Source organism: Adiantum capillus-veneris, chromosome 9 (assembly GCF_014529385.1).
Source record: "Adiantum capillus-veneris isolate H3 chromosome 9, ASM1452938v2, whole genome shotgun sequence".
Lineage (NCBI taxonomy): Eukaryota > Viridiplantae > Streptophyta > Polypodiopsida > Polypodiales > Pteridaceae > Adiantum > Adiantum capillus-veneris.
Window position 1 is genome coordinate 133,906,184 of NC_140939.1, and position 16,114 is coordinate 133,922,297.

General features: G+C 52.8%; 1 protein-coding gene across 3 annotated transcripts in view; it reads right to left on the reverse strand.

Moving 5' to 3' along the window:
* Positions 1 to 16,114, reverse strand: part of LOC147451206 (uncharacterized) — a 121,455-nt gene that overhangs the window by 88,938 nt on the left and 16,403 nt on the right. The window lies entirely within an intron of this gene.

Sequence of the window (16,114 nt, forward strand, 5' to 3'; positions counted from 1 at the left end):
GAGAGAGAGAGAGAGAGAGAGAGAGTTCCATTGCTTTATTTGAACGGAAAGCCCTAAAGAGGGCTTGTGAGAGAAACAGATTTTGCTTTATTTTGAAGCATTTGGGGCTCTGCTTTTGGGCATCCCTTGTAAACTTTAAATAAGTGGTTTTGGGCTCACTCTGTAGAGCATCTGGGCGCAGAGTCTGAGAGTGAAACCCTAACCGCTCTCTAGTACTTTGATCATTGATTGATGCATAAAGAAATACCGAAAGGGGCGCCAGTCTTTGGGACCAATATCTCTAGGCACAGAACTCCGCCGAGCCAGTGCAAATCTATTGTGAACTGTGAACTGTTTTGAAGTGGTTATTTGGTGCTGTCATGATTGATTCTTGACTTGGAGTGTCCAAGTCTGTTACAGGCCAAGTGACTCTTTCATAGGTTTTTTTGCCATTTTCTCTGCCTATTTTTTATAAATGCCATGTCAAAGTCACTTATTGAAAGTGACTATTCATACGCACATATGCTTAAGTGACTGTACGGTGCAAATGAGGGTATGCAACTATGACTGCCTGATTATGCACGTCCTTCTAGACGCTTACAAGGTTGTCGGGCTAGATCCCTAAGCTATACTAGACTAAAAATGATGCTAACCTGTAGCAGTAGCTTGTCCACGTGGCTCAAGTACAATGCGCACGTGATAGCTTCTTTGCCCTTGTCTCTCAATAGTGTTTTTTCTCTCCATGACTCTTCTCTCTCTCTCTCTCTCTCTCTCTCTCTCTCTCTCTCTCTCTCTCATTCATGGTATATAAGGTGATCACACTGTTCACACATGGAATCAGAGGCTCCTCTCCTTTCCTAGGCAATCATTTTTCCCCTTCTACAGATCTAACCCTTTCTAAAAAAACAAGGGCACGTGCTGGCATTTTGTGTTTAAGATTGCAAATCCAATGCGGGTCTCCTACGGCGACTTCGCCTCTCAGCTGCAGATTCCTCTTCCAATGCACCTCCATGTCATTATATTTTTATTTTGTAGCAGGTTTATTTTCAACACTTGTCCTTTTTTTTGGATACCCGAAGGAGAGACACATGTACACCGTTCCCTTTCATAGGCTGACTTTGACCTAGAAGAGGTTAATAAAACTTCTCTCTCTCTCTCTCTCTCTCTCTCTCTCTCTCTCTCTCTCTCTCTCTCTCTCTCAGCTAGACACCAGGAGGACATGGATACAGCTAGCACAAGAGCTGGGCACAAAGATGGCTTTCTGCAGAGAGCATCTTCTCCAGCTTACGGAGGACGGTTTTGTGACGAGGCCCAAATACATGGACACCCACTTGTCTCATGGGATACGATGTTCTATTGGCCAGATATGCACATGTTCACACCAGCTGCGGATCGAGACTGGCAGATACAGTGGAGTACCAACAGAGGCCAGGATATGCCCCCTGTGTGACATCGAGCCTGAGACAGAGTTGTACTACACATGCCACTGCCCCGTCTACTACGAGATACAAGGCCGATTCCATTGCTTGTTCAGAGAGGGATTTGGACCACTCTCCAGAGTCATGCGGTACGAGGATCAGAGATGCCTGGGTCTGTTTTTGCTCGAGCTGCGCAGACACAGAGAGAGCTTGATAGAGGAGAGGCTAGCCAATCGCAGAGACAGATCACAGACTTATTTAGAGTTGCCACTGGACAACGGGAGGAGCTACTGCCACAACAGAGCTCGTCGCCTCACACCAAAGGCACACTGATCGACCGAGCGACCGAGCTGGGGAGATCCACATGCCCACGACTGCGGAGGACTACACAGCATCGACAGAGGCTGCATCAGAGGATTCGGATCACTTTGGCCCGACACGCACGACGCCCGGTCAGACTACTGACCATGGAGGAGATTGATGAGATCCGCAAGCGACTGATGCTGGATCTCTTGTGATCTAGCTATCCCAGCTAGCTGCTTAGCTCACACCTAGCAGTTTAGGACTCCATAGTATTTTATTTTGTCGTTGTCATTGTGTCATCTTGTTATTCTGACTTTGTATCAGATACACCCCATTGTAACTTTCTGGTCTCATAGGTCACTTTGGCCTTTTGAAGACGTTAATATAACATTTCATTTCATCCCTCCCTCCCTCCCTCTCTCTCTCTCTCTCTCTCTCTCTCTCTCTCTCTCTCTCAACCATCGCCCAAGTCAAGACATGTGTAACAAAGGAAATCTCCAAACAAAAATCTCAAGAAGATAATGCCCTCAAGGTACGCATCGGTGGGCTCCCTTTGCAATGGTGCAATGTTGAGGACACCCTTGAAGAGGCAATCATCAAACTTAACAACATTATTGAGCCAGTCAACATCAAGTCAGAGGATGTCGCTTGGATCAATGATACACATCGTCATGTGCGTCCCGAGCATTGTGTCCTTATCTTCAAGACCAAAGAGGAGCGGGTGAAGTTTCTACGTCAATCCCGCCTTCTCAAAGAAACCAAGCTTTGGATTGCAGAAGAGTTGACCATGAATCAACTCAAGAGTAAAGCGAGCGAGCTTAAGAAGGTGCATGAAGCGCGTAAGCAAGGCAAATGGGAAGTCTATCGAGGTGGCCAAGCGATCATCCAGGAATTCCGAAATCCCAAACCAGCTCTCCCCCCAGCCGACCCTTAGGTTTTTGTTTGTTTTCTCCTTTTTCCTACCCTACCCTCTTGATGGACCCTCGGTCCTTAACTGATATGTATCAGCCCACACTGAGAATGAATCGTTGTAATGTTGTGTTTTTGGTCCCATAGGTCATATATGACCTCCGTGGACGATAATCTATCTATCTATCTATCTCTCATAGATGAGCTTGAGGACTTTATCTGCCAAACAACGCAAGATAATGGAGATGCACCAAACATAGGTCTCATTACTTTGCTACTCCTCATTTATGCTGATGATGTGGTTCTTTTAGCGCATACCATGTCTCTCTTGCAAAAACTTTTGGATGCAGTACATGCTTTCTGCGAAGCTACAGGACTCTCAGTGAATGTCACAAAAACAAAATGTATGGCGACTTGTACACACAAATCAAAGGATCAGCCCGCCCTTATGTATGATGGACAAGAGATTCAAGCAATGGACAGCTTTAAATACTTGGGCATCATTATACCCTCGAATCATAGATGGGGGCAATGTGCTAAAACAAGAATTGAGGCAGGACAAGCAAGGTATTACGAGTTTGAAAACATGTGCAAACAAAGCGTCACTAGAAGGTGGGAAATAAAGTCCATGGCTTTCAATGCGTGTGTGGTCCAAATGCTTTTGTATGGGGTAGAGGTATGGGGACCAAGTATTCCGGCCAGCACATGGAATGACAATGAGAACATTCAGAAAAAGTTCTTATGTAGACATATGGGGATAAAAACCACAACACCATACTCAGTGATGCTATTGGAGACTAGACAAAGACCATTGGAAATGCTTGCTTTGCAAAGAATGCATAGATATCTCTTGAAGGTGAAGTTGATGCCTAATAACCGTTTGCCTCACATAGCATGGGAGGTAGGATGTAAGCCGCAAAAGAACCACAAAAGCAAGTTTCTCACCTCTAGCCTTGTTGAGGACATCAGGAAATGGTTCTCTAAATGGAATGTGGGAGCACATGTAGACATGCATGTAGAGGAAGGTACCGAGCATGAGCACGAGCTGAATTTTGAACTACAATTACTTGAGGCCCTTCACAGCAAATGGAAGAATGCAATGCACAGGTCCAAGTTTGAATACTATTGCAAGCACATAAACACGAGATACTAGGAAGAGTACAAAACCGGGGAAACCCAAATACATATCAGGACACCCATGTCCTACCGTGCAAGACGGGCGATCACCTTGATGCGGACAAGATCACACATGCTCAAAAGTGAAACGGGAGGATGGCTGAATATTGATGCAAACATGAGGAGATGCACTCAATGCGACTTGCATTCATTGGAAAATGAGGCACATGTAACCCTTGAATGTCCAGCATATACACACATTCGAGTCGACTTTCCCCAACTTATTCAAGGATGTACTACATTTGAGGAGCTTCTCTCAAGAACACATCCCTCTCCAGTAGCACTAGGCATCTATCTTGCCAAAGTGCTAGAACATCACCCACACTCACAAACAAAATCACCACAGAATCATGACACGTCCCCTCCTTCACATGGGAAGGGGAGAGTCTCATATATGAGATTTTGGGTCCCATGGGTCATTTTGGCCCCCCGAGGACGTAAATACATCATCATCATAATCATCATCATCTCTCTCTCTCTCTCTCTCTCTCTCTCTCTCTCTCTCTCTCTCTCTCTCTCTCTCTCTCTCTCTCTCTCTCTGTGATCATATGCTAACGATGTGATTTTCTAGTCAAATAGGTCTTTTAGGCCTTTTACAAGCGTAAATGAACATTTCATTTCATTTCTATCTCAAGAGACGTTTTTTGAGCAAAAAACCAAAGAACTAAAAAGTAGTAAGTGTTTAAATTGAAAACAGGGTCACCCACACAAGAGCTCGCTGCTACTGCTGCTACACCTATGCACGCCTAGCCCCCCCCCCCCCCCCCCCCCCCCCCCCCCCCCCCCCCCCCCTTAACCCCCTCCTCCTGCTACCGCCAGCGTTTCTGCCTTCCCTAACCCGTTGCCCCCCCCCCCCCCCCCCCCCACCTCGGTTTCTCCCTGTCAACCACTGCAGTTCGGCCTCCTCGGCATTGCTTCCTTTTTTCGGGCAGTGTCTTCTGCGCCTTTTTGCAGCCTCCGCCCGTCGACCTCTTCTTACGACACAGCAGTAGACACAGATGGAGGCTCCAGCTTCGCCACAAAGGGACTTGCCAGAAGCCCACTCGCCCGACCCCGCTGAGCCCACCATTCGACTTGCTCTATCGCCGACAGAGCAAGCGAGCCTAGCCGCTAAGGTAGAGCGATTGCAGGCAACTTCGGTCATCTGCAAAATTCTCAGCACCCGACCTAGCGGAGGAGCGTTGCGAGACATTCTCCAGGCCCGCCTTCTCGCAGAGGTGGGCAAGATCTTGGATGTCCAGATTCTCGGACGGGGGTACTATCAGATCGAGTTCGAGACCTCCGAGATGGCTTCCAAGGTCATAGCTATGAGTCCACTGACCATCCGAGCATCACGCGCCCAATTTCGACAGTGGTGACGTGGTTTTGACCCGACTTTGGATATGCTAGTAGAGGAGACAGACATCCCCATCTCAGTCTGCTTTCCGGGTTTATAGAGGGAGTACCTACCACTTCTTTCCAGGATCCGCTCCGCCATCGGGACTGTCTTGGAGACACCTCGTACGGCAGCATCAGTAGCTGTCAAGGCGGCTGCCATCCCCTCAGTTCGAGTTCTGGTCAGAGATACCCACACGCTCCCGAAGGTCATCCTTCTGCCTCGGGTGAGTGGGGGTTGGTTTAGACAGAGTGTGGATTACTCGGGTCTCCCGAACCAGTGCTTCATTTGCCGACAGATGGGCCACCTAGCGAAGGCCTGTCCACGGAGGAGGCCACGACCAACACCCCAGCCTCAGCCACAGCCTGCTAAGGTTGGGCCGCAGCCACAGTCAGCGGCACAGCACACAGATTCAGAGCCACCCTCCGTGCCTGGGGCTCCAGCGGAGGAGGGGTCGCAGCAGGCTCGTGGTCGTCGACGCCAGGGGACACAACGACAGCCTGGCACTCAGAGTGGCCCTCAGGTGCCTACTCAGCAGCAGTGGGTTCCCACGGGGTACTACTTTGGTCCTCTTGAGCTGGAGTAGTCCCCTATGCCAGCCTCCACCTCCGCTTCACCCTCGACAGCCGCTCCCCCTTCAGAGTTCCCCTCCTCCTCCTCATCCCCCCCCCGCCCTCTATTCCCGTCGCCTCTCCACCTCGCCCCTCTACCTCTGTCGCCCCACCCCGCTCCTCCTCCCATCCGCTCCCCCCAGCTCCTTCTCCCCCCCCTCCTGCTCTAGTTCCACAGTCGACTCAGGAGATTGGTCCCTCGCCGGCGGCTAGGAGATCTCTTGGCAGCGCCTTTGCCACGAGTCGCCTAGCAAGAGAGGGTCAACCCTTCTTGCGGCCCCCTCTGCACATTCAGACATCTTCCCTTGCAGCTATCCCTCGTCGTCTGACGATCATTGACCTCCGACGCCACTGGGATTTCTTCGACTACGGGTTCACTCGCTTTCTCAGCGATTCCGCAACAGACCACCAGGCAGCGTGCTTCAGGGTCCATGCTTTGTTCCTCGCCGCTAGGGGGACAGAGGCCTTGGACTCAGCAGTTGGTTTCTCCTTCCCTCTCTGTGGTAAGGCCGAGAGAGAGTGGTCCCTCGACTCAGTGTTGGGATGGTTGCATACACAGGTTCTCGAGTTCTCTCATCACATGGGAAAACTTGGAGTTACAGATTTGCTACAGACTTTGTGGCCACTGGCCAAGTTTGCGGTGACACCCCCAGACTCAGCAGGATGTAGGCACATTGTGGTGTACTTTTTTGCTGATATGCAGTGTTTGCCTTGCTATGTATACATTCATGAGGACTCCTGGACAGAGGAGGTTGTTTTACGCACGGCTCACTCTGCTTGCGCTTCGGCTAAGCACTCACTGCAGTCTCACCTATCTAAAGGACGCTCGGATGCGGATAACTCCCCATCCAAGCCAGCCTCGAAGATAGCCCGTCTTGCTGCTGCAGAAGCATCTGTTCTCTCTCGCTCACCATGAGGATCGCCTCGTGGAACGTGCAGGGACTAGGTGGGCCCCAGTTTCAGCGACAACAGGACCGATTGCGTCAGGAGCTTCAGCGTTGCCTTGTGGGAGGAGAGATTATCTCCTTATGCTTCAAGAGCACCATCTGTGTAAGAGCCGCATTCGGCGATGTGGTCAGATTTTGCGTGGACGTTATGATACCTTTTGGTCAGCTGCTTTTGGACCTGGAGGCATCCAGGGTGGGGTATGTATGACTATTGCGGATTCATTGCAGCAGGCCATTGTGGGCAGAGGGATTATTGTGCCACGCAGGGCTCAGTCGATTACTATGCAAGTTCAGGGTGGCCTTGTGGGCTTCCTGAACATCTATGCGCCCAATGTGGCGAGTGCTCGTGCAGAGTTTTGGTCACAGATTGTTGAGTCTTTACGGCAGGCTGACCATTGGTCTGTAGGAGGGGACTTCAACATGTTGGAGGACCCTTCTGACAGGATTGGAGGCAGCCATGCTACTGTGCATGGAGTCGAGTTAGCAGCTTGGGAGAGGTTGTGTATGACTTTGAGGGTCTCGGATACATGGCAGCACTCTGGCTTTGTGAGGCCTCCAGCCAGTCTTGCCTTCTCTAGATCGGACCGCAGAGTCGGAGGAGTGAATCTATCGCGGATAGCTCGCTTCTACACTAGTGACCACTTCAATGACTTGGGAGGATCAGTGGGCATCCTAACAGGGACATCCTTCTCGGACCATGCACCAGTGATCCTCACAGTGGAAGACAGGCAGACGAGTGGGAGCACGATGCTTCGCATCCGAGAGGGGGTCTTGTTGGACTCAGCACTCAGAGAGAGGGTAGAGGCTCTGTGGACAGAGGGCATGGACGGTCAGGTTCTACCTGCAAACAGAGTGGCCTTAGGCCTAGCTCAGCTTAGCCACTTTTTTCTCCAGGAGTCTCTGGCTCGCCGAGCTGCAGCGAGAGAGGAGGAGCAGCGTCTCAGACAAGGCATTGCTTCACTACAAAGGATGCAGGAGCAGCATCCAGACAGTCCATGGTTGGAGGAGCAGTTACAGCAGACTCGACAGGAGCTTGCTAGCACAGAGGAGAGGCGTCATGAGTTTGCCTTTCACCGACAGGCATCTTAGTGGACTCAGGTGGGTGACAGAGTGACAGAGTGACAGGTGCTTTTTTTGAGACAGTGGCACCTCGGCACTCGCATGCCAAGGTCAATCAGTTGAGGAGACCCGATGGGTCAGTTGTTTGTGAGCCCGAGGATATGCGTGCAGTTGCTACGGACTTCTACAGTGAGTTACTGTCGGCTGAGCCCCAGTCAGAGCGGCAGGATGCATGCAGGGAGCAGGTTTGGGCACAGATGCCTTCTCTTGTGACAGAGGAGATGCGCCAGAGGCTCGAGATGCCACTTCAGCTTGAGGAGCTGCACACGGCTCTTGGGGCCCTTCCTCGTGGTAGCTGTCGAGGTGACGATGGGCTAACTCCCAGCTTTTTCTTGTAGTACTGGGACCTACTTGGCCCAGATCTTTGTAGTGCCTTTCAGTACATTTTGCACACAGGAGTGATGCCGGATAGCATGAGTGAGGGCCTGATATACCTCATTCCAAAGGAGGGTGGCTCCTTGGATGAGATTCGACAGTGGCACCCCATCACCATCCTCAACTCAGCCTACAAAATTCTTGCCAAGGCTCTGAGTTTGAGGATTCTGCCACTCTCGGAGAACCTTATACATGGGACTCAAACAGGTTTTGTCAAGGAACGCAGTATCCTTGACAACATCTTCACTTTCTGGGAGGCTTCTGCCGTGGCACGGCCCGTGGGGAGGACCTTGTGATTCCTTTTCTCGATTTTGAGAAGGCGTACGACAGAGTTGAGTGGGACTTTCTAGAGGGCACTCTACGCAGGATGGGCTTCTCAGATGCTTGGATCAGAGGGGTGTCAGCTTTGTACAAAGAGGCTCACAGTCAGGTGCTTTTGGCAGGAGGTAGAGGTGAGCGCTTCATGCTCACACGATCAGTCAGACAGGGTTGTCCTCTTGCCCCCTTTCTCTTTCTGTTCTATGCGGAGGCGATGAGCAGATTTTTGGTGTCACAGCAGGTTGGTCTGAGGGGCTTAGCACTCCCTATTCGAGGAGATGAGCTACTGGACGCTGAGTTTGCCGATCACTCAGCCTTGTACTTTGAGGGCAAGGAGGCCAATCTACACAGATGTGAGCAGGCTTTGGAGACCTTCTGTTGTGCATCGCGCGCACTGATCAACTGGAGAAAGACAGTGGCTTTCTCGGTTCGCAGTGCTCCTGTGCCAGATTGGATGCCAGGAGAGGGTTTCAAGTGGATTCCCCCAAGGACTGTTGTTCGGTACATGGGTTGTCAGGTTGCTTTGGACTTGTCCCCCGAGCAGCAGATTGCTCCCCTTCTCCTGTCCATCAGGAGAAAGCGGTTACATTGGAGCTCAGCACGACTTTTGCTGTGGCTGGTAGAGTAGTAGTTGCCAACCAGGTGTTGTTGGCGACTATGTGGTACACCACTTCTTGCTCGATCTTCTCGAGTTCTTGTATCAGCCAGGTAGAGAGGCTGATCAGGAACTTCCTTTGGTCAGGTCGTGACACTCAGATTGCCCGAGCCAACGTGGCTTGGTCGGTCATCACACTTCCTTGTTCTCAGGGAGGGCTTGGGATCATTGACCCAGCACAGCAGAGCAGAGCCCTTCTTGGGAAGTACGTAGTCAGAGGACTTCTTCCAGGAGAGGAGCCCTGGAAGGAGTTCTTGCTGCAGAGGCTTCGTGCCAGGGTGCCTCAGTCAGGAGGCCCTTGGCAACCTTCGACCAAATGGATCTTTACAGAGTTGCGCCAAGTTGGTTTGAGCAGGAGACTGGAGGACCGCTTCGCTGTGAGTTTGCTTCGATCTTGGGAGCTCTTACGGCGTGGCCTAGAGCAGAGACAGCTGACGTGCACGGAGGAGCGCCTACGGCAGCCCCTCGTCTCGAACCCCATGGTTAGCACTCAGAGAGGCCACTTGGTTGGTAGTCGGCCTCATGTTTCTTGGGGTCCCATGGCAGCAGGTCCGGTGCGCTCTCTAGGTGACTGGCTAGAGTTCACAGGTTTGTCATAGGAGGTGCAGGGTTTCCAACTAACAGGGCATGAGAGGGGTGCAGAGCATGTGTCAGGACATCTCAGAGTCAGTTCCAGCTGAGTGGCTCACGCCTCTCGAGCCAGTAGCACCCCAGCCTTCACACGACTGGAGGTTCTCATTTCAGTCAGGGCCTGCTCAGAGTCTGTCTCAGTCCTGTTCTTCGAGCTTCAAGGTGGGGGACGACTACAGGCTCTGAGAGTATGGATCAGCTCTAGCCAAAAGTCACGAACAGTCTCTGCTGGTGGCACAGGGCGAGCCTCAAAGATGAAGAAACAGCGGGCCCGCCAAATGAACCAAAGTGCCAGGCTACTGATGAGCTCCCAACACTCCTCTCTCTCACTGCACCACTCTTGTGGAGTAATCTCTGTAGCAGGCTGGAGTGTAGGACGCCCCCCTTGTATCACTATCATCCTGCTGGTGGAAGATAGCTCAAACTGAAGTGCCGAGTCCGTGAGGGTGGACCAAGCCGCTGCCCCCCAAGTGTACTGTCGAGCCGTGGAGAGAGCAAGCATCAGCCGAAGAACTCGTAGCCACACCTACCGGGCCAAGGGACAGTCCCAAAGACAATGACGCTGACTCTCCACCAAATGGTCACAAGCTGCACATGTGGCCGAGAGACCACTATGCACTAGCCAGCTCCCTACTGCTGTGGCTCTATGTGCGACCAGCCACTGAAACAAGGTGACTCGCCTCGGTTGTCTGGAGTCCCACAACCTCTCCCAAAAGTCTACCAAGAACTCGACTGTGAGACCCTCCTCCTGTCAATGACGTGCTGCAACAGGGAGGGCCTCTCTCTGTGCTGCTAGTATATGACGTCTCAGTCGAACAGTGTACTGAAAGAAAGGGACTCCTGGGTGGTCTGCAGAAGATAAGGGGTCCCTCCATAGCCACTCACCAGGATCCCACTGTACTCGTGCCAGCGGACAACACTCCCAAGCCCATAGCCTCCAGTGTCTTGTCTCAAGAACTGTTGGGTCAGGGTCTATGACGCAGGTCCTCCCACAGATGCCCACTACTCGGATCCTCTAAAAACAGCACTCCGCTTGTCACCAACGTGTGACTACTATCCATCCTTTTTGTTGATTTCTTTCCTATTATTTATTTATTTCCACTTTTTGGAAAACGCCCCTCGGGAAATCTAACTGCCTTGCATTGCATAGCTAGTGTGGAACTGTTCAGAGGGAGTCCAGGCCTGAGGGCAAGAGAGCACTAAGGTTGGACAAGGACTATGGTTAGCCAAGTGGGGTCATTGACTAGCCAAACTGGAATCCTTTGTTACAGATGCTACATTTCAGTTCTGGGTGTGGCTGCAGTGTACAAAGAGGGTCGGATGACCTACAAAGATACAATGGCAGCATCTCATAAAATTTAGGGAACTGCTATTTTGGGACCTGAAAATGTCTTCGCGTCATTACGTGCAGTTTGACATGGGGATCATTTTGTTACTCTGTGGCCAAGTCAACAGAGGCTGCAGGTGAGATATTTTTAAACCCGAGGGTCTAAAGTGGGAAAATGCACAAATGACTAACACTTGGCACTCTGAGGCCAGTTTACTAATTAAAGAGAAGGCAAAAACGTGATTTTCAGCTGTGAGCTCATTTTCAAGTTCCTGTCATAGGTTAAGAGCTATGGAGTGCTTGCTTTCCCTCCTATGTACAGTGCGGTGCCAGGAGTGATGCCGTGCACGCTACGCATTGCCCTCTCTCTCCTCTATGGCAGTATGTTATGCCCCTCTAGTGGGCTTTTCAATTGACCAATGTACAGTTGTGTGGGTTCATGCACGATTGCCGAGGCAAGAGCCTCTTGCACAGGTACTGGACTAGCTAGCGGCTAATCCCCTGCAGGTACAGGTGAATTCGGAGAGGTTTCACGCTAGAAATCTCGTCCGATTCAAAGGGCAAGTAGCCCTACAGGTGCGGGAGCTCGAGGACTTGCTACGGATGCGACCGGCACGCGAAACGGAGCCCGAAACAGTAAATTACAGTCTGCTGTGTATTTTTGCAGGTTTAGGGTTTTGGCCCTAAATGGTCCCTAATACCCCCAGGAGGTTCGGGGACGAGAGGGGACCGCTGTGCAGGTGATCTGGCGCATTTTCGGGGCTGAAAACAGAGAATTCAGCGTGCTGCACATTCTCGCCAGGTTTTGCAAAGTGCTCGTATGCGTCAGGAAAGTCATTCAATGCGTAAGGATACTGACTGTGAAGGATCCTAGTACAGTTATGCTGCCGAAATCGGGCTGGAACAGTTGAAATTCAGCCGAGCTTGTGCGGGGCAGCTTGTAGGGAACCACAACATTTATTCCCTCTTTTAAACATTAAAGAAATAACGAAAGGGGCGCCTAAGTTAGGGGCCAATTTGGTGTCGGTCTACTCATACAGGTGAAATCTAGCAGCCTGTATCCCTCTCCCCTTTGTTGTGTCTTGAAAGTACAGGTAAAGTGGCCGACAAATTAAATGGGTGAAAGCAAATAAGGTTTAAGTCTAGAATCTACCGCCCTTTTTGAAGTTAACAGGCACAAGACAAGGCATCTGTGCCCAAACCTGCTCCCTGCATGCATCCTCCCGCTCTGCCTAGGACTCAGCTGACAGTAACTCACGGTCAAAGTCAGTAGCAACTGCACGCATATCCTCGAGCTCACAAACAACTGACCCATCGGGTCTCCTCAACTGATTGACCTTGGCATGCGAGTGCCGAGGTCCCACTGTCTCAAAAAAAGCCCCAGTCACTCTGTCACCCACCTGAGTCCACTGAGATGCCTGGCGGTGGAAAGCAAACTCATGACGCCTCTCCTCTATGCTACCAAGGTCCTGTCGAGCCTGCTGTAACTGCTCCTCCAACCATGGACTGTCTGGAAATTGCTCCTGCATCCTCTGTAATGAAGCAATGCGTCGTCTGAGACGTTGCTCTTCCTCTCTCACTGCAGCCCGGCGAGCCAAAGACTCCTGAAGAAAAAAATGGCTCAGCTGAGCTAGGCCTAAGGCCACTCTGTCTGCAGGTGGAACCTGGCTGTCCATGCCCTCTGTCCAGAGAGCCTCTACCCTCTCTTTGAGTGCCGAGTCCAACAAGACCCGCTCTGGGATGCGAAGCATCGTGCTCCCACTCCTCTGTCTGTCTGCCACTGTGAGGATCACTGGTGCATGGTCCGAGAAGGATGTCCCTGCCAGGATGCCCACTGATCCCCCCAAGTCACTGAAGTGGTCACTAGTGTAGAAGCGATCTATGCGCGATAGATTCACTCCTCCCACTCTGCGGTCCGATCTAGAGAAGGCAAGGCTGTCTGTAGGCCTCACAAAGCCAGAGTGTTGCAATGTATCTGAGACCCTTATAGTCATACACCTCTCCCAAGCTGCTAACTCGACTCCATGCACAGTAGCATGGCTGCCTCCGATCCTGTCAGAAGGGTCCTCCAACAAGGGTCCTCCAACATGTTGAAGTCCCCTCCTACACACCTATGGTTGGCCTGCGGCAAAGACTCAACAATCTATGACCAAAACTCTGCACGAGCACTCGCCACATTGGGCGCATAGATATTCAGGAAGCCCACAAGGCCACCCTAAACCTGCATAGTAATCCACTGAGCCCTGCCTGGCACAATAATCCCTCTGCCCACAATGGCCTGCTGCAATGAATCCGCAATAGTCATACATACCCCACCTTGGATGCCTCTAGGTCCAGAAGCAGCTGACCAACAGCTATCATATCGTCCACGCAAAATCTGACCACAACGCCGAATGCGGCTCTCACACAAATGGTGCTCCTGAAGCATAAGGAGATCAATCTCTCCTCCCACAAGGCAACGCTAAAGCTCCTCACGCAATCGGCCCTGCTGTCGCTGAAATTGGGGCCCACCTAGTCCCTGCACGTTCCATGAGACGATCCTCATGGTGAGCGAGAGAGAACAGATGCTGCCGCAGTAGCAAGACGTGCTATCTTCGAGGCTGGCTTGGATGGGGAGTAATCCGCATCCGAGCGGCCTCTAGATAGGCGAGACTGCAGTGAGTACCTAGCCCAAGCCCAAGCAGAGCGAGCCGTGCGTAAAGCAACCTCCTCTGTCCAGGAGTCCTCATGAACGTATACATAGCAAGGCAAACACTGCGTATCCGCAAAGAAGTACACCACAATGTGCCTACATCCTGCTGTGAGGGGGTGTCACCACAAACTTGGTCAATGGCCACAAAGTCTGCAGCAAATCTGTAGCTCCAAGTTCTCCCATGTGATGAGAGAACTCGAGAACCTGTGTATGCAACCATCCCAACACTGAGTCGAGGGACCACGCTGTCTCGGCCTTACCACAGAGGGGGAAGGAGAAACCGACTACTGAGTCCAAGGCCTCTGTCCCCCTAGCGGCGAGGAACAAAGCATGGACCCTGAAGCAAGCTGCCTCGTGGTCTGCTGCGGAATCGTCGAGAAAGCGAGTGAACCCGTAGTCGAAGAAGTCCCAGCGGCGTCGGAGGTCAATGCTCGTCAGACCACAAGGGATAGCTGCAAGGGAAGATGTCTGAATCTGCAAGGAAGATGTCTGAATCTGCAGAGCGGGCCGCAAGAAGGGCTGACCCTCTCTCGCTAGGCGACTCGTGGCAAAAGCGCTGCGAAGAGATCTCCTAGCCTCCGGAGAGGGACCAGTCTCCTAAGTCGACTGTGGAACTAGAGCAGGAGGGGGGGAGAAGGAGCTGGGGGGAACGGAGGAGAAGAGGGGCGGGATGGGGCGACAGAGGAAGAGGGGCGAGGTGGAGAGGCGACGAGAGCAGGCGGGGGGGGGGGGAATGAGGAGGAAGGAAACTCTGAGGGGGAAGCGGCTGTCGAGGGTGAAGCGGAGGTGGAGGCTGGCGTAGGGGACTCCTCCTGCTCAAGAGGACCAAAGCGGTTCCGCGTGGGAACTCACTACTGCTGAGTAGGCACTTGGGGACCACTCTGAGTGCCAGGCTGTCGCTGCGGCCCCTGGCGTCGACGGCCACGGGCCTGCTGCCACCCCTCCTCCGCTGGAGCCCCAAGCTCGGAGGGTGGCTCTGAATCTGTGCGCTGTGCCGCTGACAATGGCTGCGGCCCAGCCCTGGCAGGCTGGGGCTGAGGCTGTGGTGCAGGTCGCGGCCTCCTCCATGGACAGGCCTTCGCTAGGTGGCCCATCTGTCGGCAAATGAAGCACTGGGTCGGGAGGCCCGAGTACTCCACACTCTGTCTAAACCAAGCCCCACTCACCCGAGGCAGAAGGATAACCTTCGGGAGCGTGTGGGTATCTCTGACCAAAACTCGAACTGAGGGGATGCCAGCCGCCTTGGCAGCTACTGATGCTGCTGTACGAGGTGTCTCCAGGACAGTCCCGATGGCGGAGCCGATCCTGGAAAGAAGCGGTAGGTACTCCCTCCGTAAACCCGGAAAGCAGACTGAGATTGGGATGTCTGCCTCCTCTACTAGAACATCCGAAGTCGGGTCAAAACCATGTCGCCACTGTCGAAAGTGGGCACGTGATGCTCGAATGGCCAATGGACTCATAGCTATGACCTTGGCCGCCATCTCGGAGGTCTCAAACTCGATCTGGTAGTACCCCCGTCCAAGAATCTTGACATCCAAGATCTTGCCCACCTCTGCGAGAAGGTGGGCCTGGAGAAGGTCTCGCAGCTCTCCTCTGCTAGGTCGGGTGGCGAGAATCTTGTAGATGACCGACGTCGCCTGCAAGCGCTCTACCTCTGCGGCTAGGCTCGATTGCTCTGCCGGTGAAAGAGCAAGTCGAATGGTGGGCTCAGCGGGGTCGTGTGAGGGGGCTTCGGGCGAGTCCCTCTGTGGCGGAGCTGGAGCCTCCATCTGTGTCTACTGCTGTGTCGGAAAGGAGAAAAGAGAGATAACGCTGTCAACGACCTTGACGAGCACTGTCCGAGGAGTACTGCCAATGCCAGCTGAAGGAAACCTTTGGGAAGGAAGGCAGTCAAAAAAACAAAACAAAGGAGGCCGGGGGGGGGGGGGGGGGGGGGGGGGGGGGGGGCAATGCGGATATGGCAGCGGCAGAGGGGTAGCGGGCTGAGCGGCAGAGGCAGCGGGCGGGCTGGGCGAATGGCAGGTGAGGAAGCGGGCTGAGCGGCAGGGGCAGCGGGTGGGCTGGGTGGCACAGCGGGCAGCGGGTGGGGTGGGGGGGCGCGCTGAGGGGCTGCGAGCAGCAGCTGCAGGCACAGGGCGCGCGAGGGCAGGGGGGGGGAAGGCAGCGATGGCGAGAGAGGGGGAGGGGGGGGGGGGGGGGGGGGGCGGCAGCAGCAGCGAGCCAAAAAAGTCTTGAGATCAAAGATACAATTAATTGCTGACAAAACAAATTTTGCATTCC